The following is a 25,850-nucleotide window of genomic DNA, read 5'->3' on the forward strand; positions in this document are numbered from 1 at the left end:
TTGGAGGAAAAATATGAACTTCATTTTGTAATGTCTAGTATAAATTTCTCACTTGGTGGGATGACAAACAGGCTGCCAAATATATAGATTTGGAGTTTAGGAGGCGAGCTGGAGATAACAGTTTGGCCATATCATGAGTGAAAAGCTGGTAGTTAAAACCATAACAGTAAATCAGTTTGCTCTGAGAAAATGGGTAGCATGAGAGAAGGACAAAGATCAAGCTGTGAGGAATAGTGAAAATTAAAGAGCAGCGGAGGAATGAAGCCAGGTAGGAAACATCTGAGCAGTGGTCTGAGTTAATTGGAGCATCAGTACTATGTGTGAGAAGCCAAAAGAGGCCAAGACGTGGAAATGCAAGAAGGGATCACCAGTGAACAAAGCCACAGAATGAACGGTGTTAAAATTAAACCTGATTATGAGGTGATTGAGTGGAGACCTAGATTTCTCTTTTAGGAGGTTTGACACAAAGGGAGGATTCGAGCTGGAAGAGAGTAAAGAGCCCAGGAAGAATTTTTTTCTTTTTAAGTTTAAGAGAGTCGAGTTAATTTATATACAAGGAAATAACCAGTAGACACAGAAAGGATGAAGAATAAGCCAAAGAAAAGTAAATGATGGAAGTAGTTTTGGAGCAGACCAGACATGATATGATATGGCACCAAAATGGAAGAATTAGATTGGACAGAAGGAGAGCTATGTTTTCCCCAAAGGAGAAGAAAAGGGTCCATCTTCTATGGCAAAAACTCAATTTCCTTAATTTTGATGGATAAGGTTACTACTTGTATACCTGCAAACTCAGAGATAAACTATTAAACACTTAATAGATGACGGCAAATAAATTCAGTTATGCTAATAAGCAGTCTCCCAGGTAAGAAGCAGGGAGAGCAAAATCTAGCTCTATCCAGGGGGTTGTGTTGATGAATTCTCTAATTACCATCATTCCATACAGCATCCATAAAGCTATCGTGGAAAAGAAAGCTTCAGGCAAGTAACTGGGTAACTAGTCATGGAATCATGCTGCTGATTCCAACTCCTCTGTGTCCATGTTCACAAAATCACATCCTTTTTACAAGTTGCCTTCCTATCATAGCCTCCCAGCAAGTGATTTTCCAACGGGCAATTCTAACTTTATTTTCTTTTGCATCTGTATAGTAAAAGCTAGTCCACGAAAGACCAGTCACTACTGGCTGAAATATTAAGGATGGTCCTGGACTTGAAAGCTGGGGAGAAGCCATGTCACCCTGTGGGACTCTGCCCAGTGGCTACTCAGCCTCCTACAGGGTATCACTATCATCTTTGATCTACAACAACATTTTTATCAACCCAGATGTTCGTGAAATTATACAAAAGAGGAATAACGGTGAAGAACAGAGTTTACAGATTTCTTTAAGAGCTCATGACTTAGGCTTTCCCCAGTTTTAATGTCTGGGCATGCTAGGTCTGTGCTTGTTTTCATGGTTACAGTGTGCCTCATAGCCAGATCATAGCTATGCATTGCTAATAGTTAATTCAGTCTTTAAAATGCCTTTCATTTTCTCTTATTCTAGGATTTTTTTTTTTTTTTGGTAAAGGAAAAATAACAAAACATGATTTCTCTATTTCTCTTTCCAAAACAAGGGGAAAACCAAAGATTCAGTCATGACTAGAGGCCCTCTATTTCACAGAAATTTGATTTATTTGGTGATCTGAAAGCTTAGCTTTTACAGTTCAATTACAAGTATGGTTGGAATCCCAGTATGAAAATTATATTTTACAAGCCTTATAAAAACTAGAATGGTAAATTAAGTGCAGCGTAAGCAAGAATTGAAAGTTCCAGCAAGAAAAAAAGAAAATGTCCAGTGATTTTAAGAAGAGAAGGAAAATTTAACTTTTAAAGGGTAGCTGATGCTTTCTGAATGGCAAATTGATGAGAATCAAGATTTTTTTTTCTCTGACTTTTCTTTGAGGGTTTTTTTCCCTCACAGAGATTGGTTGCATTTTTTATTTTTCATTCATCTGTATCTTTATTTCAAAGTTCGTTATCACCCTATGGCAATCAACTGAAGGATGGCAACGTTTGATATTTGTGTGGGGTACAACCATAGCACCCATTTTGGTGACTCTCAATTTGGAGACAAATGGCATTAAGTGGAAACAATTGTGGAAAAAGAGGAAATTTGTGTAACTCTCAAAGTTCATAGCACTTGAAATCAAGCTGTTAATTATATATCTCAACAGCTCTCTCTTCATGCAGGTAGCTCTGAAAATCAATAGGGGCTGGTGGTGAAGGCATCCCAGCTGGTGTATCCCAGTTTAAAACTTGGATATGAGTGATGCATGTAGATACACACACACACACACACACACACACACACACACACACACACATAGAGGGAGAAGAAATTTTCCACTAGAGTGAGGGTTTGTCAACTCTTAAAATTGAGGTAACAGAAAGATCTTTAAATGAATAAAACATATCGGGTGCCTGGGTGGCTCAGTTGGTTAAGCGACTGCCTTCGGCTCAGGTCATGATCCTGGAGTCCCGGGATCGAGTCCTGCATCGGGCTCCCTGCTCAGCAGGGAGTCTGCTTCTCCCTCTGACCCTCCTCCCTCTCATGCTCTCTGTCTCTCATTCTCTCTCTCGCAAATAAATAAAATCTTAAAAAAAAAAAAAAAAATTAAAAAAATAAAATAAATGAATAAAACATATCAATTTATTTAGCTCCCTTTTAAAAGTACTGATGGGTAGTTACTGATAGATGGGTGGTGCTTACATTTTATATCATATTTTTCTGGAAAACTTTTATGGCAATGTTGAGGAGTAAAGAGAGAAAATTGAGAGATGGTGGGAAACCTAAAGAAGAGTTTGATGTTTTTCTTATGAGCAATAGGGAAACTGCATGTTCTTAAATGGGAATATAACATAAGAGTCTAAATTATTTTACAAAAGAGCTTATATTTAAGGTTTTCGTTATATTCACTGGGCTCACCCCTAAGAGGAAATCACCAAATATTTGTTAATAATAATATGACATTAATGTCAAGAACTGTCACATGACACAGTTCTAAAGTTTATAAAATATTTTAGACTTGGAAGGAGGAAGGAGCTGGGCTGGGGCTGGCACTCCACTTTGGAAAGAGAGGTTGGATTCACAGAACTCACTGTGTTCACCCAGCTCCCACCCCAGCCCAGCTCCACCCCAAATTTAGTGTGAGGGTTTTTGTTCATTTGCTTGCTTGCTTTTTTCCTGCCTTTTTTTTTTTTTTAAGATTTTATTTATTTATTTGACACAGAGAGACACAGCGAGGGCGGGAACACAAGCAGGGGGAGTGGGAGAGGGAGAAGCAGGCTTCCCACCGAGCAGGGAGCCCGATGCGGGGCTCGATCCCAGGACCCTGGGATCATGACCTGAGCCAAAGGCAGACACTTAATGACTGAGCCACACAGGCGCCCCTTTTCCTGCCCTTTTATTTAAGTTTTTAAGTTGGGCTTAAACATCCTAAGTAAGTTAATGATATCGAAGAAGAGGCGTTATTCTTATGTTCAGAAGTATTTTGAACTTCCTTCATTTTTTAATGTCTTCACGGTATTTTAATGAGAAGTTCTAAGGAGGTGTATCAGGCACTGCCTGACTTCTGCCTTCCTAACTTGGGAGTTTTCACAATTTCTGAATTTTCAATCAATCTCTTATTTGCAAAGCATTACGTGTCTCTAACATAGGAGAGGAGAGTGAGACCAGGTAGATAACTGTGGCATGAGAAACTGTAGGAAAGGAAAAGATCACTACTCCCAGGAATAAATAGTTCAAGACAAAAACAGACTTTTTTCTTAATAAGTCCTAATTTTCAGCAAAGTACTTGCCTAGAGAAGTGTTTTATTATTAACACAATGCATCTGTTATAGTGATAATTATTACTTGGAGTTTACAGCAGAGGATTCTGAGCTTTAAATATTTATTTAACTTTCAGGACACTTTTATCTTAGTTTTAGCCATCCAAAACTCCTATTACCATGTTTTGAGATTACTGTCAACGGCTCTGTTTTCTATTATTCAAGTTATAGGGTGTTAAGGAAATTTAGTCATTATTTTACAGGAGAAAACTCCAACTCATAATTTATTTTGCTTCATACAATAATGTTTTAGGTAAAGTACACAGCATGATCTTCATATTTTTGATAATTTTATTCAACTCTTTCCAGAGGATGTTAGTATCAGATTTTCCGATGGTGAGAGCACCATTTAAATATGAGACACGTTTTCTGCTAGGGTGGGCAGGTGTGGAATCTATGTTACCTTCAGAAGGAGAATACAAAACCTCTTTATTACGCACAGTCCCACCCTGTGTCCAGTTGTCAGTATCTAGACACTTACTGTCCCATTTGACACCTAAGCAGATGGGTATTACTTACATTTAAACAACAGTAAATACATTTCAATGTATATATTCTGAAAATTCACATAAAATTAATTTTAGTAAATATATTAAAATAATAATTTGTTTTAAAGGATTGTTTTAAAAATCTCTATAATCATGTAACAAATTTCCTAGCTTGAACCTGAACTATGTTTCTCTTAGGATGTACGCATGCTCAGGAAGACCTGAAGGACTGGTGGAGCAGGTCAACCACAGTCCATTTGCATGAAAGTCTGAGACACTTTGTGGAAAGGGAAAGAGGATCATGGAGCCAAATCTACTTGGGGATAATGGCCAGTGTTAGGAGAGAAGGATGGTTCTAAAAACATCCCAGTATCTTTTATTCAGATTGTCCTCTGGTCTCGTCCCCACAGACTCATGCTTGAATGCTATAGTAAGCAAGCAGCAAAAATATTTGATAAATATTTAAAAAGCAATTAAGTCTACATCTTCACGGGACATGAAGAGTGCCAGGTGTCTTCTGCCAGAGTAGCTGTGGTTTAAGAACCACAATGGGAGGGGCGCCTGGGAGGCTTAGCCTGTTAAGTGTCTGCCTTCAGCTCAGGTCATGATCTCAAGGTCCTGGGATTGAGCCCCTCATCAGAATCCCTGCTCAGCAAGGAGTCTGCTTCTCCCTCTGCCTGACACTCCCCCTGCTTGTGCTTTCTCTTTCTCTCTGACAAATAAATAAATCTTTAAAAAAAAGAAAGAAAGAAAAGAAAAGAACCACAATGAGAGAGAGGAGCTTTGGCACCCATTGGCACCTTCACATGGCCCCCTCAGCTTCTTTAGAATGTAAGCAGGAGAGATAGAAGCTTTGTGGCACAGTTACAGTATTTTGTACTGAGGGCAATAGAAGAAATTACCACAGAAATCAGAGAGTAAAAAGAATAGTGGATGCCGAGTCATGGTCAAGATGATTCGTGTGTAGCTCACAGCAGAGATACCTTCACAGGACTTCTAGAAACGCTTGTGAAGAATTTGCGAAGACAGAAATTAAAAAGCAGATGATGACAGAGCCAGTCAAACCTCATATAGCTGTGCTATTTTGACCATGACTATTATTTTTTCCAGATTAATTTAGTTTGGGAGAGCAGAGTTAACTTTTAATTAAAAAAATTGATCTCAATTTTGATGTAGATTCTTACTTCTATGTTCAAATAAGATAGAGATGTTAGATATGTAATCAAAATATTTTTTGTATTATGGAATTGCTAATTCTGTATAATATATTACTAATCACTTCAATGTTAGAGATTCTAAGATACAGTGTATCGTTTAACAATAATGCTTTTCAGATGTATTCCTAAAATTGATTCATAGAAGCATGTTATACAAAAGTCTTTGCCTGATACCACCCTTGGATAGAACATTACTTTGAAGTTCACATTTTTATTAAAGGACTTTACTAATCTGCTTCAACATACCTCCTAACTGTCCACACCTCCTTGTATTCAAGCTCAGTTTAATCACCTCTGCTTCTTGTGGGCTGGACTTCATGACTATATTTTTTGTTTTCATACTTCATACATACATTATATTCTATTAATTATAAAGATTTTCAGGGGCGCCTGGCTGGCTCAGTCGTTAAGCGTCTGCCTTCGGCTCGGGTCATGGTCTTGGGGTCCTGGGATCAAGCCCCGCATTGGGCTTCCTGCTCAGCGGGAAGCCTGCTTCTTCCTCTCCCACTCCCCCTGCTTGTGTTCCTGCTCGCTATCTCTTTCTCTTTCAAATAAATAAATGAAAATCTTGAAAAAAAAAAAAGATTTTCAGGTTTGTCACAGATTGAATAGAAACTTGTTCTGTAATGAATTGATGCTGTTCTTTGTAACCTAGTAATTAGTACAAAAGATAAAAATTATGGAGTGTGTAAATGTATTTTATGGAATACCCACAGCACATTACATGTTTATAGAATAAACACATTCAGTCTTGACCTTGGCCATATATTTATAGTCTAAGAAACTAAGAAAAAAAATGCATCATCTATATCTAATTGTAAATGTGTGGCAAGAGGAAGCTGGAAACATGAATATAACAGAGAAATTAAGTATCTTGTGTTTTGAAAACAAGAATATACTCTTTTGACCCTTACTTAATTAAAATGGATTTTCTAGAGGAAATAAAAATTCACACAGACCCAAAGGTCAAAGAGCCTTTGCCTGGTGGGTCTTTTCTTTGGAAAAGAACATTCTGCAAATTGTCATTTCTTTTCTCCCAGAAACTATCCCAACAGAGATCTGAAAATGTTCCTTTTCCATCTCCCTCAGCTTGACCTTGGCTTTGTCAGGGAGTCTTTTAATTTATCATATTTATGAAATGTCCACAAGATCAGTGTACTATCCTTCTGCAGTCAATTTAAAAATATGGGGGATTTTGCCTACTGGAGTTTTAAATATTTCTTTCCAACATGAAACAAATTGTTTCTTTTTTTCTTTTTCCTTTTTCTTTAAATTCAATTAGCAAACTGTTCTTAAGTTCCTTGAGGGTACAGATTTGTATTTGTTTATTTACTTCTCTATTCTCAGCCCTAGAAGAGTGCTGTCATGTAGTAGGTTCTCATTAGTATTTGCACAAGAAATACTCCACTTAAGGGTGTTGAGAAATATGTGGAAGACATTTAAAATTTCTTTATGTGCATACAGAGCATGATACGTATCATCGGAATCCTAGCTTGCTTAAATAATACCACATTCCAAACATGCTCTTCTTTGATTAATGATTAGGCAAAAAGTTCTGAAATAATCTCTTTTAATTTCTGGGAAACTTGAAATCTAAAATCTTTCACCCATTTTTAGTTCTCTTATACTTTACAGCATTTCCTACTTTCCTCTTTTTTATACTTCTCATGACTCACCCTCTGACTTTTTATTCCATAAAATTGCAGAAGCTGGAATAACACTTTGAATAAGACTAACCTTGACAATCAAACTCTTAGTGGAAAACAGAAATGAGGGAAAATTAGATTTGTGAGAAAGCTGTGGAACTGGGCAGTAAAGAAATGAACCAGAGCAGGGCCAACTGGAAGCATGGAGCACCAGGGCCAAAGAGGGGGAGGGAAATGCTGCCTGTTCAGCCTACAACGTGATCCCCCACAGAGTCTTGCTAGTCTTTTAATCCAAAGAGAAAAAGAGGTGTGATATCTGAGAATATCAAGAAAGTTGTTAGCTCTATTGACAAATCTGGTGTATCAACACTCATGTTCTCTGGCTTTGTTCTACACATTAAAAATAGATTGTGCTGTAGTGCCATTCCATCTGCCTCTTTTACAAACTCTGCAATCTTTGAAAAGAAAAAAAAATGAGAACAGTGGACTATTGATTTAATAGTCCATGATTTATTTTTAGCATCCATCTAGACATTTAGTTAAGTGCTTCAGATTGAGGAAGCCTTATAGTATGGGTTTAAAGGTTGTGAGGATTTCAAGATTTTTGTTGTTGTTGTTGGGGAGGGAGGGGCAGAGGAAGAAGGAGAGAGAGAATCTCCAGCAGATTCCCCACTGAGCACTGAGCCCTAAGCAGGGCTCAATACCACGACCCTGAGATCATGACCTGAGGTGAAACCAAGAGTCTGACGCTCAACCAACTGAGCCACCCAGGTGCCCCAGGTTGTGGGGATTTCAAATCATGAATTTGTCTGTTCGTTGGTATGTATGTGTATGTGAGTACATGTTATGTATATATAAAAATATATATTTATATGAAAGATCATGTAGAAAAACATGATAGTAGATTGTAAATATGTAAGACTATATATATATTTAAAATGAGGCATGAGATTTATTTTCCTTCCTTCACTAAGCTTATTTGGTATCACAGAACTATAATGTAGCTTAATAAAAGACTAAATTTTTATTTGAGGGTAAATAGCACCATGCCCCTGGAGGGACGGAGGGAGGCAGTACCAGAGAAATGTTTGTAGACATATTTAAATAGAGTAAGTCTCTACCTTGTTGGAATTCCAATCTTATTAGCTCAGTGGGTTCAAGAGCTCAAATGAGCATAAAATCCCCACATAATATTTGATATGTTTTATGAAAGCGGAGTAAGTTACATAGATGTCAGAAAGAAAAAAGTTATTTAACAGTCTACCAGTTCACCCAAAAGCATTGGTTAAAATAAGAATATTTCCTTAAAAACTCAAACATTTTGGGGCACCTGGGTGGCTCAGTTGTTAAGCGTCTGCCTTTAGCTCAGGTCATGATCCCAGAGACCTGGGATGGAGCCCCGCATCGGGTTTCTTGCTCACCGGGAAGCCTACTTCTCCCTCTCCCACTCCCCCTGCTTGTGTTCCCTCTCTCGCTGTGTCTCTCTCTGTCAAATAAATAAAATCTTTAAAAAAAAAACCTCAAATATTTGAATTGTCAAACATGATAGGTGTGAAATTAGATTTGAAAAATAAAATGTAATTTACTTATTTATTTACTCATTTATTTACTTATCTATACACTGCTTCATCCCAAAAGGATTTGATTCACAAAAATAAATTTTATGCAAAAAATTAAGGAAGAGATTACCAAACACCTTATCAATTAACCTTTATTAAATGTAGTTAGGTGCCAGAAACTTTCATATTCATCACCTCATTTAATCTATTCCACAAACTCCATCAGGCCTATTTTCATTTTTTAGAAGACATTGAAGCTCATATAGATGAAGTCATTTATTTGCCCGTTATGAAACATAAGTAAATGGCAGAGCTTGGGTTCAAGCCAGGTCTTCTGACTCTTTAATGACTTTCCCAGTACTTTCCATCACTTTCTCTTTAGCTTAGAATCATGATCAAAGTTATATCCTTCAAACTGTCAAAGGATTAGACATAAGACAAAAATTTCCTTGGTGGATAAAGTAGAAAACCACAGCTTCGATCCATTACCAAAATGTAATGAGTCTGGGGTAGGAGGAGAAAAGCAAATATTCTGCAAATACACGCTGTCCCTGTCTCTAATGATAGATTTTACTGTATGTGAATTGAATTCCTATCACAAATTATTTTGATTATTCTAAAATAAAGTATATACACAGGTTGTTATTTGTTGGAGAAAAACCTGAAGGCCCCACTGGTATGTCCAAGACCATCTCAGAATCCTTCATTCCAGTCTTACTTCAACTCAAGAGCAAAACTGTTGTTAATAATTTGTCACTCTCAGGCACCGTCTCCACTGCATTCCACGCCTTTTTCCCTCTTCGCAAGTGCTGAAGCCTCTCTGAGCACTGCCACTTTTTACCAGAGAACCACTCCTTTTCCTTCGTGAGAAATTAGTAGCTTAGAGGTGGTTTTCCTTATCCAGGAGCTCTTCGGGCTCAGCCACTGTGCTGCTCAGGCTTTCCCATCCTCACAGAGGAATGTCTGTCCCTCACATTTTAAAGTGAAACTCTGTGTGTGTATAATCTCTATTTCCTCTGCCTCCAAGAAGACCTAGCTCTATCATTTATACTTTCTCTTGACCATCTATTCTTTTATATTTACTCCTTTATTCTGTATGAGAAAATGTATGGAATTCAAGCAATGTGGTCCCTGTGCGGATCACCACCCTCCATGTTCAAGTACCTTTTGATTCCCATTTACCCTTCGTTGTTCCTGCTCAGCTTCCATCAGGCTCCCTTCTCTTTACTCTTAAATGTCCAGAGCATTATCCTCAATCACCTTTTATTCCCGGTCTACATCTATAACTCATCAAATGTAGCCCTTCAAATTCTACCCTATGAATTATAATCGGTCTTCAGTCTAGACTTCTCTACATCTCTACTGCTCTCCATACCTATATGTTCATTGACCCACAAGATGCCACCAACTGGATATATCAAAGCCCCGGAACCAACATGTCCAAAGTTTTGCTAACTATGTTTCCGCTCTCTGATACGGGCTTCTCCTGCCTTCTGAAGTGTGGAGATAGCAGCACAACTACTAAATCTGAAACCAAACACCTGGAAACACCTGGATTTTACTCCCGTCCCCTTCCTCCTACATCAGAGTCTTCAAGTCCTGAGACAACTGCCCTGTCCTCCTGTATTTCATTTCTCCCTCCTCTGATTCCCACTTCCATCACCTTATCTTAGGCCTCGGGCTTTCTCATTTGCATCACTGTAATATCCTCTTATTTTTTTTTTTAAGATTTATTTATTTGAGAGAGAGAGAGCAACAGTGGGGAGGGACAGAAGGAGAGGGAGAGAGACAATCTCAAGCAGACTCCATGCCAAGCACAGAGCCCCATATGATGCTCAATCCCATGACGCTGAGACCATGACCTGAGCTGAAACCAAGAGTCAATGCTTAGCCGACTGAGCCACTCAAGTGTCCCCCCGCCTCTTTTTAAAGATTTATTTATTTGAGAGAGAGAAAGAGAGAGAGAGAGACAATGTGTGTGTAAGCAGGGGGGTGGGAGGGACAGAGGGTGAAGGAGAGATTGTAACATTCTTTTAACTGATCTCCCTCCCTTTAGTCCAACTGGCCTCATCTTTGTCATCCAATGTACTTAACATTGTCTTGCTTTGATTACATAGCTCCCCACTACCAGATAAGTGTATGCACTCATATTTTACTCTATTCATAGTCATATTATAGACATGGCTCTAAATGTCCAAAACATACATTACTAAAAGCAATTGTCATGCAAATAATTAAAACAAAGAGGATTTTTGAAAGAATGGATATAAAAAAAATTGTCCCAAAGTTAGCAAAAGAAGTATATTTTAACAAAAGATAAACTTCTTGATCTCCCTTTTGCTGTAAAATCAGCTGAAATGGTCAATTCTTTTAATAACAACTAGTTTCTTCAGAATACTAAAGGAATATAATGGTTTTGTGAGAACATTTGCTACCTCAGTAATGTAAAGCAACTTTGATTTTTGTTGAACACACATGATTGGCATTACTAGAAACAGCCCTTTGAATAAAAGTTTTTATTTCTTTTTTCCCCCAACAGAATACAGTTAGTTCTGCTATAACATGACATATACATTTTTAAAAATCACCAGACTGTGCAAAATTATGCAAAATCCTGTAATAAAAAGCATAGGGCTTATGAGAAAAATGGAGTTAGGGTAACAACACCCAAAAACTTTATCAGCAACAACTAAAAAAGACAGAAACTGAACAAAACTGGCAGTGCAAGTTTACCCATGTCAAATTGTTAAGAAATACCCAAATACTATAATAAATATAACAGTTTACCTTGAAAAATCCTGAAGTTTTGCTTGTAGAAGTGGTCATCAAGAGTGTAGTGGATTGTAAATCATTATGAAATTGTGGAAGGAAGGTTATCTGAGATTGGATAGGAAATGAGAACATCATGTGGATGGATCTGGCTCCCGACACACACCATGAACTGAGGAAGCCAGATATATTGGTGACCTGTGCATGTGTCATTTTGCATCTTCACCAAGGGCTGGCAAATTGGGTACAATTTTTTTATACTCACCTAGTGTCTCTCATAGATGAAACTGGGCGTAAGCAAATGTAAAATGTGCATTATGCTCAAATTATCATTTTAGATTTTTTTTTAAATCTCATTTATTTACATTAAAAGAGGAAACTCTTTGCTACTTATGTTTACATCTCTGGAGCTCAATAATGTAGGGCTTTTTTTTTACAGAATCTGAATTGGCTGGGTTTCCATTATTAAAGCAAGATAGAAATCATCTAAGTTAACTTGGAAAAAATATTTCAGGATCACATTGACCTGGTGAAAAAGGATTTCTCCTTAATTTGTATAACTTTTTTTTAAAAGATTTTATTTATTTATTTATTTGAAAGGGGAAGTGAGTGAGAGAGAGAGCGCATGAGTGGGGGCAGCAGAGGCAGAAGGAGAAGCAGACTCCCTGCTGAGCAGGGAGCCCATGTGGGGCTCCATCCCAGGACCCTGGGATCATGACCTGAGCCAAAGACAGACACTTAGCTGCTTAACTGACTGAGTCACCCACACGCCCCTAGGATTTCTCCTTAATTTGTAAATAAAAAAACAAGCAGTACTAGAGAGTCCTCCTTGGTCGTCAGTATTAATTCAGAATATCATTGAAATATCATCAAGGGTCACTCTCATTCTCTAATTTCACTTTGAGTTTGGTAACCATTCTGTTAATTTTTCTGTTTCTCATTCATCACTTAGCAGAAATGGTAGCCTTCCTGCTACCATTGTGACGCAAAATGGTAATATTGCTATTACTCTCTTTTTTTTTCTTATTATGTTATGTTAATCACCATACATTACATCATTAGTTTTTGATGTAGTGTTCCATGATTCTTTGTTTGCATATAATTATTAATGATCTTTAGAACTATGTAGTAAAAGAGAAATAAGAAACAATCTTGTCTCAAGCAATGCATTAATTTTTTCATAAGTATAAGTTGTCTTTGTGCTCTCTTAAGAATGAGAGAAATAGAATTCTTTACAACAACATATTACTTCCAAGCATTAAAACTAGTTTCCCTAATATTTATTGCTATCCTCTTTATTAAGCACTGTAAATAAATTTTCAGATGAAAACAGAAAAAGTAATACTAATGTTTACAAATGTTGAAGGTGGTAGAGGATAAAAAATAAAAGGCATGCTATTTATGCTTTTCCCAGGGTCCTGGGATGGAGCCCCTCATCGGGCTTCCTGCTCAGCAGGGAACCTGCGTCTCCCTGTCCCCCTGCCTCTCTCTGCCCACTCGTGCTCTCTCTCTCTCACTCAAATAAATAAATAAAATCTTTTAAAAACGAAAATCCAGACTTCATTGTAAGTCACAATTAAGTATGACTAAACTATTACAAATATAAATATACATTGAAGACAAATAAAAATTTAATTATGATACTTTGAACTAGAAACTCAAATATTAATGATTAAGATCATTAATAAAATCTTTACCTGATTAACAAACATAATTGTGTTGGTTTGCAACCATGAGAGTTCCCTGGGTGAAGTATGAAACTATCTCCCAAACACAGAGGACAAGGAGAGACCAAAGAAAGAGACAAACCACTCCAGATTGGTACATGGTAGTTTTAACAAGCAAGAAGACTTTCAAGGTTTGTTTTGGTCAGCCACGAGGTGAGTAGATCACTGCACTCGCTCGCCAGAATCTTAGAAGTTTATATACAGACCTTGATGGGGTTCAGACCAGTCCAAATGATCTTAACAACACATTACTCTCTCAAGGCTGCTTCCTTGAAGCAGCTTCCCCTACAGAATGGTGGGCAGAGTTTACATTCCAAGCATGGGGGTGGGGAGTGTTGGGGCTTGTGGGGGTAAGGAACCTGCAAGTGCCCAGGTCCAGCTTGCAGGTCAACTGGCAGTCATGTCCTCTCAATGACCTCCTCCAACAAATTTAGAGATAGTAATTATTGCTTAGATAGCAAATAAAATTTACTCATTCTTAAATAAAAATCAAGATGTTAATTAAGAAAATATATGAAACTCTCTCTCATTAATTAGTGTTTATCATTTCTGACTCTACTTACGATATTATATGAAGATTTATGAGTCAATGCCTATTTTCTTGGCAATAAACCTTTAAAAAATCAGACATGCACAAAAATATTACTTATTAGCATATATATATGCTATATATGTATTAGTAATATAAATATTTGTGAGTGTGCATGTGTGTTTCCAAATTTCTATGCATAGAAAGGCCTCTTCTGTGATAGATTCATTGCTCTTGGTTCAGATCTTATCAATAGTGACTTTGCAAGACAAATACTGCTTTAAGTAGAGTATTAAAGTAGTATGCAGGAATAAAGCACATGACCTCTGGACACTTGAAAGCTCTAATACCATGGGCAGTTATTTTGTCCTTCTGTGTCTCATTTTCCTCATGTTAAAATGGGGATATAGTAGTACTTGCCTCAGAGGCTTTCTATGAGAATTAAAAGAGTTGAGAGTGTAGATTGCATAGAACACCTGTCATCTATTAAGCTCCATGTGATGATGGTAATGCAACTGATACATTAGCTCAGTCTCCTCTCTCAAATTGCTCTGTGTTGTCTGCATTGACTCTCTAGTCTCAGTTTTCCTTAAGATGGATCTATCATTCAATTTGATGTTGTGTAATACTGACTACAGTTTTATTTATTTATTTATTATTTAAAAAAATTTTTTATTATTATTAACATATAACGTATTATTTGTTTCAGGGGTACGGGTCTGTGAATCATCGGTCTTACACAATACACAGTGCTCACCACAACACATACCCTCCCCAATGTCATGTTTATTTTAAACAAGTGGAGTGGGAAATTGTGAAACAATATAGCTATGCCAATGCTGTCAGTGTTGGGAGATTATTTTAAAATAAACACGTCCTGTAGATCAATTTCTATAGTATTAAACCAAATAGCGAAGAGTTTCACATTTCTGCCTAATAAACATCTTCATTTAACTTTATGACTGAGTAATCCTCATTTGCTAGCTAAGGACTAGAGCCATAAAACACCCACAGCCAAAAATCTGTTAATTTACTCCCTCTTTTCCACAAATATCCCAAGGAAGTGATATCCTCTTTCATCTTTAAAAAGACAATGCCTTGTCTGATCTAGCACAGAGGTGTGAAATATTTACCCTTTATTTATTATTCCAATGTCAGGTACTTAGTTTGCTCGCAATAAGCTCAAAAATTCTTCTATATTATAATAACAAGGGAATGCATTTTTTCTATTAGCTAAAATCGCTTACATTATCAATTTTTAACTAATCTTGTAATCTTAAAACCAGGTGCTGAGTGCAAGTAAGTCGGTGGTGTAGGAAAATAAAAGTAAAAATAGAGGGAAGGAATGTGGCAAGTGAAATGTAGGTGAAGCCTGAGGCAGACATGTGGGTACGAGTTACAGATTCTCCAAAGAGAACATTGGTTAATGGTGGTGGTAGTGATATGTAGAACCTAGAAAAGGAAAGAATCCCACTCAGGAATCCTGGAGTGCTATAACTAGGTGGTTCTTGCCTAGAGTCTCTCCTACAAAGCGGAGGTTAAACTGTTGGGTGGCACTGCTGTCATCTGAAGGCTCAGCTGGCTGGGTGAGGATCTGCTTCTGAATTCACTCGTATGACTTCCGGCAGACCCCAGAAGATCTACTTACAATATCACTCATGTGGATCTCTCGACAGGGCTGCTTCATGTCATGGCAGCCAGCTTTCCCCAGAAGCAAGTGATCTGACAGGTTAAAAGAGAACCTAAGCACCCAAGATGGAAGCCATGGTCTTTGATAATCTGATCTCAGAAGTGACAACTCATCAATTCTGCCATAGTCTGTGAATTAAAAATGAGTTATTAAATCTAGCTCACACTCAAGGGGAGGGCATTGCACAAGAATATGAATACTGGGAGGTGGGTATCATCTGAGGCCATTTTAGAGACTGCCTTCCACACTGAATTCAATACCATTACTCAGGCCAATCCCAAACTTGTGTTCAGGTGGCTGAACGCAGGTATCTGTCTGTAAAATGATAATGGTATGAAGGGAAAACTTTTCATTTTGAAGTTCTACTCTTCAAGTAACAATCCAAAAATGCAGTAATTACAGCAAAAAAAAAAAAAAAAAGAGTCTTCCTCCTAGAGGTACACACAGAATTATTTTTTAATGTTTAAATTGTGATATCTGATATTTGCTTTAAGATATCTCAATTTGAAAGGATTAAAGTTTAGAAGAAACAAGATGGCAAAGATGAGTTAAGCATTGGTGAACTGGGTTATGGATACTTTAAAAAAAATAACCATATTAACTTATCACATCTAAGAAACATAATAATTTCTTAGAATAATGTAGCACCCACAAAATATTCCAAGTTCCCAGTTTGGCTCCAAAATATCTTCTTCTGCAGTTGGTTTACTTATCCAGGATCCAAATCAGGATCCACCGTATTGATTTAGCTGACTGAATGCCTGCAGTATCCTTTATGCTTCTCTCTCTCTCTATGTTCTGTAAATTGCTTTTTATGTCTAGAGGCTTTACTGGATTCAGGCTCAATTCTTTTGGCAAGAATACTTCATAGGTGATTCTGTGTATTTATTTTGTGACTTCAGGAGATGTATAATGATATTAAATCGATCATTTTGTTCAGGTGTTGTCAGCTTGAACAATCCATTGTAAAATTCTCAATCTTTCAACTAATTCCTTTGGCATTGTGATCATTTCCCAGATGAATTCTCTCCTTTGCTACAAAATAATGGCTTTTCTAATTAGGTCATTCCTTTGGCATTTTAAAGTTAAAATTCTTCCATAAAGCATACATTTTTTTCATCATCTATTCAGTTTCCCCAAAATATAACTTGTACAGAAAAGGTAAGATAAATGATTCTTTACCTTTTGCTGGTCAGTTTTTCTAATAAGTTATTGCCTTAGCAATCTCTGAAATTAATCCATGAAGGGTTTTGTTCTTTTGTTTTGCTTTGTATCAGGATTTTATATATATGTGTATGTGTATATATATATATATATATATATATATGATATGTTTCAATCCATTGCTGTGAGTATTAGAAGCCTTGAGATTTTATAAAGCCTTCTGCAACCTTATTTATTGGTCTTATTAGCCATCTAAGATATGGGTAATACTTTATCAATAGCTTCCTATCTATAGATGTTCTATACTTTATCTATAGATGTTCTTTGTTACCTTCTTTCTATGCCAGAATAAGATTCTTTAGAGTAAGATTTTGTTTTGCTTACTTCAGTATTTCAGTTCTTAGAAGAGTTGCTGTTACACAGTCAGTGTTCAAGAAATATTTGTTAAAAATGGATCAGACTACACAGTCACCTGCCAAGTCGTGTGTGTGTGTGTGTGTGTGTGCGTGTGTGTGTGTGTGTGTGTACTGAAAGAAAGGGACTCAGAGTCAGAGGAGAAAACTAGGACTTATGGCCCACTAACATTTAAACACAAAATTTGGAAGGGGGTTGGGGAATGGGCAAAATGGATGAAGGGCAGCGTGAGGTACAGAATGAATTAATTACAGGGAGGAAAGACACAGCATAGAGAGTATAGTCAGTGGTACTGTAACAGGTCTGTGTGATGACAGATGGTAGCCACACTTGTGGTAAGCACAGCACATAAAGTTGCTGAATCACTGTGTTGTACACCTGAAACTAATGTAACATTGTAGGTCAACTATAGTTCAATTAAAAAAAAAAAAAGATTTGGAGCCAACAAAGAAATGACTGAAGAAGAATGAAAATCAGACAAAGTTTTAAAAATATAGAAGAAAAATGTGTTTTAAGAAGAAGGAGGGCTATGGACTACTGGGTTAAAATGTTTCTCAAAAGTTTCCTAAGATAAGAACAAAGACTTTGTTACTGAATTTGGCAACATGTTGCCAAAGTAATCCATGACTGCGTCTTTAGATCCTTTCTATTCTCTATCTACCCTCACTTCCTTGGCAACCTCATCCAAATCTTAAATTAAATACCATATTTATGCAGATGACTCTCAAGTTTATATCTTTATAAATACCTGAAATCCAGACTGATATATCCAACTGATACAACCAACTTGACATCTCTACCTACATGTCCATTAAACATCTCAACATTTGTAAAATCGCACATGTGTTCTTCCCCACAACCTTGAAACCGGCTTTGTAGGAAAGTCTATCCTTCTAATTGATCAAGCCAAAATTTCTTGAAATGTTCCTTGACTCCTCCTTTTCTGTAGCACCTGGAAGACAGATGGGCAGAGTTTGTAGAAATAAAGATATATATATAACTATATATATATAACTATAATAGGATTTCACCAAAAAAGAGTCTCAGTTCTGGAAGAGTAGAGAGATCCAGAAAATAGTGACCCTCTCCAGTGTCCATTAGGATCCTGAGAGCCATTTACAAATACAGATGCTGGGGTTCCCACCCCAGGCCCATTTATTTTAAAAAGTCTTTAAGTGTTTTTGATATGTAGATGTGATTGAGAATCATTGGTTTAACTAATTACCAGTAGATGTGAAACATCTGTTCACCTTCCTCTGTTGCCAAGATCTTTCTCAGACATCATCCTCATGATGTCACTCTTCCTTTTTTTAATGTTTTATTTTATTTTTTTTACTAATCTCCAAACCCAGTGTGGGACTCAAACTCACAACCTTGAGATCAAGAGTCGTGTGATCTCACACCTAAGCTAGCCAGGTGCCCCATGATGTCACTCTTCTGATCACTGTCTTTGAGTGGCCCTTTTTGGCAGTGGGGAAGCTAGTTTAGAACAGTGGGATTCACAACTTTTGCTCATATAATTTCTAAATGATTTTGAAAATTGAAATGCCCCCTCATATTTTTAAGATGATAATTAAAAGTTTTATTTATATACTTAAGTAGTTGCAAAAGATATATTTTTTGATGATTTAAAAAATTCTGTGTTCTGTGACAAAAATCATTCTATGGTCTAATATCAAAAATAACTTTTAATGATAAGTTAAATTAGTCTCTCCTTGTTGAAAACAAAAATTGCAGGGAGATTGGGTGGCTCAGTTGGTTGAGCGTCTGACTCTTGATTTTGGCTCAGGTTGTGATTTTAGGGTCGTTAGATCTAGCCCCATGTCAGGCTCTGTGCTCAGCATGGAGTCGGCTTGTCCCTCTCCCTCTGCTCCCTCCCCTGCTTGCACACACATGCTCTCTCTCTCTTTATTGCTCTCTCAAATAAATAGAATAAGATCCTGCTAGGCTGAGGCTTCATTTTTCAGAATTTCACAAATGTAATTCGCACATTGACTTTAATATTATAAATGCCCTGAAGTTCTGTTTACATTGAAGCAGTATACTCTGTTTAAGATTCAAGACAGGTTTGAGATACACCTTTTTTCAGAAAGTAAGAGAAGAGTAACTATGAAGTGACACATCTATCACAGGTATATTTCCAGCCTGATACAGTTTAGGATGGGGTGCATAAAGAAGCTGAAGATCTGGAAATCAATTTCCTTAAAACTCTCTATGCCTATATATTCCTTAGAAAATGTCTATGTAGCCCAGGTCCACACTTAACCCTGTTCACCTAACAGATATTGAACTGATGCTTGATGAATGAAGACATATAGATTTCAAATTATTTCAGTAATTTCTTGCTTAATTTTTCTCCACAAAAGTGTGCATAGTAAATTTATTTATCTGCTAATATATTTTAAGTAAACAAAGCCATATTTACTACATTCTAGATAAAATTTCCAAGAGAATCTTTGCCAATAGCATACATACTTGATTTGAAATTTCATGCTGCATAAATGAAAATTCCAAAACAGATGTTGGACACATTTGTGCAACTAATGTAAACTGACTACCATCTCTTGGCAGTCATTGAAGCCTTTGGGCTTCAGAAGTGACTTTTTTCCCCTAAAAGAAACAATCTAAAATAAACAGCTTCAAGAAAGTAAAGAAAGAATATAAAGTTAATATCATTTCTCAATCGTGAAAAATTACTATCACATATCAAGAATGTTACATGTTAACCACATAGATTTTTTTTTAAGATTTTATTTATTTATTTGACAGAGAGAGAGAAAGAGAGCACAAGCAGGGAGAGCTGCAGGCAGAGGGGGAGGGAGAAGCAGATTCCCTGCTGAACAGGGAGCCCGATGCAGGACTCGATCCCAGGACCCTGGGACCATGACCTGAACTGAAGGCAGACGCTTAACCGACTGAGCCACCCAGGTGCCCCAAGCACATAGATTTTTAAAGATATAGATCTTTTAATATATGGAAAAAGACAGAATGAAATGTTTTACTTATTCTGTTTCTGAGCTTTTCTGCTATGAAAAGCCTCTCTATTATGCCTTTAACAATTTGTGGGAAGTTAAGAATGAATTGCAAAGTCAATAATTTTTATAATGAATGCTATTTTGTAAGACTGTAGTTCTGCTTCCTCTTCCCAGGTTCAATACTTTAAGGACAGTACAAAACTGCATAAATAGAAAGTGATGCTATAGCACTTCATAGTTTCATCTATATTATTTATTTTTAGGTACTCTGATTCACCACACTTTGTCAAGTTTGATTTATTTAACAAACATCCCTTTATTGAGTACCTTCTATGTTGGTCCAGGGGTTGGAAGGATCAAAGATCCATATGGCATGATCTTCCCTTAAGGAAAATCTCCCTCAATTGGGAGTCACAGACACACATGCCCCATGAGTTACAAAGTAGTAGATGGAGAAGGGCATGTACTCTTGGCTCTGGGGCAGGTTACTGACTGAAGCTGAGAAACGGCAGATGTTTTGTGTTACTGCTGAAACTGAGGCGCACTGATATAGAAAAACGAAATTGGTCAATCTCTTTCTTGAGTGACTAAATCTCTCTTGGATGGTAAAGCAATAGATTCTTTTTTTTTTTTTGGACTCCTAAAATTAGTTTAAATATTAGATTAAATATAATTTGTCTCACTAGTTGACTCAAATGGCCTCTCCTATGAAAGAAGAGCAACTATGTCTCTTCCGTTCATTAGAAATGACTCTTGCACTGGGGAAAATAAGATTCATGGTTTGAACTCAACAGAAAATCCTTTCTTTTTCATCTGGGTGACATTTATAGGAATGATTTGGCTGGTGGTTTTGCAGAAATCACATTTTCTGATTCTACTTGTTCTCCTTCATCTGAAGTTATAGGAGATACTAACATTTCATAGGATTCTAAATTCAACATAGACAGTTTGATTGTTAACTGTTAAAATTGATTATAGCCATTTAACTACTACTGACCAGAATATGAGACTAAAAGAAAAACCTCACACAGAACATAGAATTTTTAATTTGGAAAGTTATTGCTGCATTAGCATGCTATGTAAGTGTAGAATGCAAAGCTATCATATTTGCACAAGAGCTCATTTGCTACTATCAAGGTGAAAGGCCAGCAGTGGAGTGACCACCTCGTTGGTTATTCTTAAAATGGTGTGGAACAGTATTTTGTGACTACTCTTATACATTCTGTTGTTTACAGCCAAAAAGAAAGCAATTGCTGTCATAAACCACAGAGGCACAATCTGGTGCCTCTATAAACCTTGGGAAGGACAAATGTGTTTGGACCATGTGTCAGTAGTCCTGTGGAATGAGCCTGGGCCATCCAATCGCAGTAGGTTATTGATAGTGAATGAGAAGTGCCTTCTTGTTGTAAATACCCTTTACCAATTATGGATGTTTACCTGAGAAATCAACAGATATACCTGCTGTTTTATTACACCATTCTCTCTTAAACTGCTTTTAGTGCATATCTGTTTAGTCCAACAGAAAGGAAAAGGAAAATGTGAAAGCATTCCAGTTTGGCCTTTAATTTTAAAACAGCCAATTGACAACCAACAAGAGGCTTATGTGTCAGCTAGTTAACATAAATATTGAATTCTACATGCTTTCTACTCTTGAAATTCATATGTGTTGTTTACAGTGTTACATCTGCAGTGTAAAAACAAAGTCCTGGTCATGTTTCTTCCATAAATCTACCTTTGATGGGCTTTTAGATTTACCAAATGAGCTGTAGCTGAAACGCTATGTAAACTGTATTGGAATACAGTTTCTGTTTCTCCCATTTATTTGGCTCTTTGATAAACAGATTAAAATAATTTGGTCATTTTTTTTTTTTTTACATAAAAAATGGTTATTCGGGGCACCTGGGTGGCTCAGTCAGTTAAATGTCTGCCTTTGGCTCAGGTCATGATCCCAGGGTCCTGGGATCAAGTCCTGCATTGGGCTTCCTGCTCGGCGGGAAGCCTGCTTCTCCCTCTCCCTCTGCAGTCCCCCCCTGCTTGTGCTCTCTCTCTCACACTCTCTCTCTCAAATAAATAAAATCTTTTTAAAAAAGTGGTTATTCAATCAATGATTGGTCTAGACTTTTTTTTAATTGAGTTTTGTAACTTAGAGACTGGAAACAATATACATATTCTTGAATTTTATTGCCATTAGAGAGATTTTTTTTTTTCTCCAGTAAGATTTTATTAACAGAACTGGATGAGTTAACATAATCTCCGTGTTTACTTTAAGTGTCAGCTGTTGGGTTTGCTGTCCCTCCCCCACTCAAATGTTCTCTACTTCCAAAGCCCAAGGCCTCCTCCGCACCTTACATTCCACCACCTGCACAATTCAGAAGAGGGTGCTCTTGAGTGAACTGGTGTTGTGGGAGATGAGAGAATACCAAATTCTTTGGAAGAGAGCTTAATCAGATGGGAAGGGAGACTAGTACAAAAAAAAATTGCAAGGATAATTTATAATTATCAAAAAGTTTCCTATTTTATGTCAATAAAATCAACTCATAAGGAATTTATAGTAGTGGGTTTATATGGGATGTTTATAGGTCAGAGTTTTTTTAGATTTCTTTTTGGTCAGTATTGACTATTTACTTTTTGATGATCAATTGCCATTAATTTAATAGCTGACTGATTTACAAATATGATACATAAAGGGAATTACCTGGAAGACTTATGAGTTGCCATGTATAAAAAAAGTACTTCACTGGTCTTTGGACAAAACTAAGAGAATCAGTTAAAAATCAAGCAATTATGGGGGCGCCTGGGTGGCTCAGTCGGTTAAGCATCTGCCTTCGGCTCAGGTCATGATCCCAGGGTCCTGGGATCAAGCCCCACATCGGACTTTCTGCTCCAAGGGAAGCCTGCTTCTCCCTCTCCCGCTCCCCTTGCTTGTGTTCCTGCTCTTGCTATCTCTCTCTCTGTCAAATAAATAAATAAAATCTTAAAAAAAAATTAAGCAATTATAATAGAATTAATGTTTACATGAAAATTTCAGTCTGTTTATAGTTAAATAAAGTAGAAATATATTATTGTTATTATTGATATAAGCATTCTGTGGTTCCTTTCCAGAAATGTCAAAGAGCTGAAGGAATTTTTCAAGACATAGTGAAACTATTTTTGAAGTGAATGTAAGAATATAAAAGGAAAAAAGTAATACTACCCAAGATAATTTTTAGTGACCACAGTAATGTATCTTATGATGCTTTTTTAAAAAATAAAACCACTCTATTTTATGAGTCATCAGATTTATTCTATAACTAGTTTTGACCAATTCAGTTCTTGAGATAGGGTCCCACAAAGGGCAGGAGTACACGTTCAGAGTCCTCATCCTTATATCAAATTGAAAATTGCTAAATGGGATTTAGCCAACTGCTGTATTGAAAATAATATAGAGGTTTCAGAAAAGATTAGATTCTGACTTAGATAATTAAGTAGCATACTAAATAAATAGATAAGATAATCCTACATATGATTTGTTATCCAATTAATTTATGAGTTTGCTATTCATAGAAAAATCCTTAAAAGTGAGATTATCAAATTTACTCAATACCCTATTTTCAATAATCTGTTTGGGGTTCTCCACCTCAGCCAATGGAAAGATATTTAATTTAATGTTTATACTCTTATAGATGCAGACCAAACAGCACCACTTGACACATAGTAGATATTTACTTAGTTGGTGATTGAATGAATAAATGAATTGTTGAGCCAAAGTTTAAAACTGGAATTTTTGTAATGGTTTTTATATTAGCTTTTACAAAGGTGCAAGATACATTGGCTTGCATATATATAAAGTAAATTTTATCCTTCCTTGATTCCTTGAGCAGTTTGCCGAGGGTTTTTTTTTTTTAAGAGCAAGTTTTACTAAAATATTCCAACAAATCTTTATCAGTATCATCACGTCAAAGGACTATTTTGCTCTAATGAAATTGTATCTCTAAATAAATTAACATGCAGAATTAAAAACACCTGGTATTTCTTTTTTTTTTCCAAATATTTTATTTATTTATTTGACAGAAAGAGAGAGAGAGAGAGCACAAGCAGGGGGAGCAGCAGAGGGAGAGGGAGAAGCAGGCTCTCCACCGAGCAGGGAGCCCGATGCAGGACTCGAGCCCAGGGACTCCGGCCAGGATCATGACCTGAGTGGAAGGCAGATGCAACTGAGCCACCCCAGCACCCCAAAACATCTGGTTTTTCAAAAGGGCTAAATTAAATATGAAAAAAATTTGAAGGTAAGATAATATTTTTGTTCTTATGTGTTAGAATATTCTTGTCCTCCTAAGATGGGTAAGATAGAAAGTAAAATACAAAATGTTATCTTATCTTGCATAATGGTAATTTTATTACGGGATGAAAATATTTTCTCCAATAATAATACTTTAGGTGGAGGAGGATAAAATTTGATGGTCATTTCATTTCAAAGGTTTGGTATGTTTTGAGCAGATTCATGAGTTGCATAGCCAATAATATGAACAAGCTAGTCTCAAACCAAGGATCCAGGCTGCTGACTTTTCTAACAATGTCAAATGAAATTTTCCCTACACTAATGATTCCAGCCTTAGCATTACTAGCAATGAAAAGGGATTTCACATGTTTTTTCATTGCCTCAGAAATGTTGAGGTTATTCAAGAAAATAGAAAGATGTGATTTTTGTCCTTCATCCTTATTGTCATTTTTGTTGTTGTTCCCTAAGCACTGCTCAGTCCCCACAAATGCCTTTTAACGTCTGAGTGGCTGCTTACCAATTAAGCTTTTCTACAGATCCACCAAGTGATCTGCCTCTTTTATTTAAAAAAAAATTAACAGGCTAAATGTTGGCATTGAGGAATATTGCTAGCAACAGCCTACTGAGCAGAAACTCAGGTGGCAGAGATTATCAGCAGTGCTCAGGCATCACTTGTCACAATTTCAATTTCTCTAAATGAACAGCGTAAGCATGAAATATAAATGAGTAAAAATGAGTACTAAGGCATAGTATTTTGCTCCAAGACTAATTAGAAGAACCTGAAGGTATAGTAATGATTAAAACTGCGTTGTCACATCAAGGGACGATGGCATTTCACGGTATTTCTATAAATTGAATTCAGAAGCACTGTACGGTTAGGGTACAGACCTCTAAAAATAGATGGTGACCTTCCACATCAAATATACATATACACACACCAGTGATTGTTTGATGAATTATTCACCACAGTAGCAAAGTGCATTATACATTTTAAAAAGAAATGCTAAACCCCCAGGTCTTAACATTTGCACACACACACTCACACAAGTGCAGTGCTCTACTGTTGAGTGATGGTTTGGATTGTAGTCTCGATTCTAGTCTTCTGCTCAAATATTATGAGAGGTGCCCTTCCCAAATTTCTCAAACAAATCTACGTTGATTATTGATTTCATTTAGTACATTTGGGAAGACTGAATTATATTTTTAAAGCTGTCTCAGATTGTTTGTAGACTTGTGAGGTTTGAAAAATAAGTATTAGTGTTAATGTAAACCATGATATTTTTGGTCAAATATTTAGAAATATTTACTCTAGGAGTTATTAGTGATTTTTAAGTGCACCCTTCCAGAATAATAAATGTCATTTGGATAGGAGAAAAAAAAAAAAAACATTGAGCAAATACAATTGATTGTCATTTTTAAAATTTGTGTTTTACATTTAGAGACAACAAATTTCCCAAATGACAATTTTAAAGCTGTACCATACTTTTCATCTGATTGCTTAATTTATAATTATTATCCATCATGTACCTGTCAATTCACCTTATCA

The sequence above is a fragment of the Phoca vitulina genome, unplaced genomic scaffold, assembly GCF_004348235.1.
Source record: "Phoca vitulina isolate PV1807 unplaced genomic scaffold, GSC_HSeal_1.0 scaffold14, whole genome shotgun sequence".
Taxonomy (NCBI): domain Eukaryota; kingdom Metazoa; phylum Chordata; class Mammalia; order Carnivora; family Phocidae; genus Phoca; species Phoca vitulina.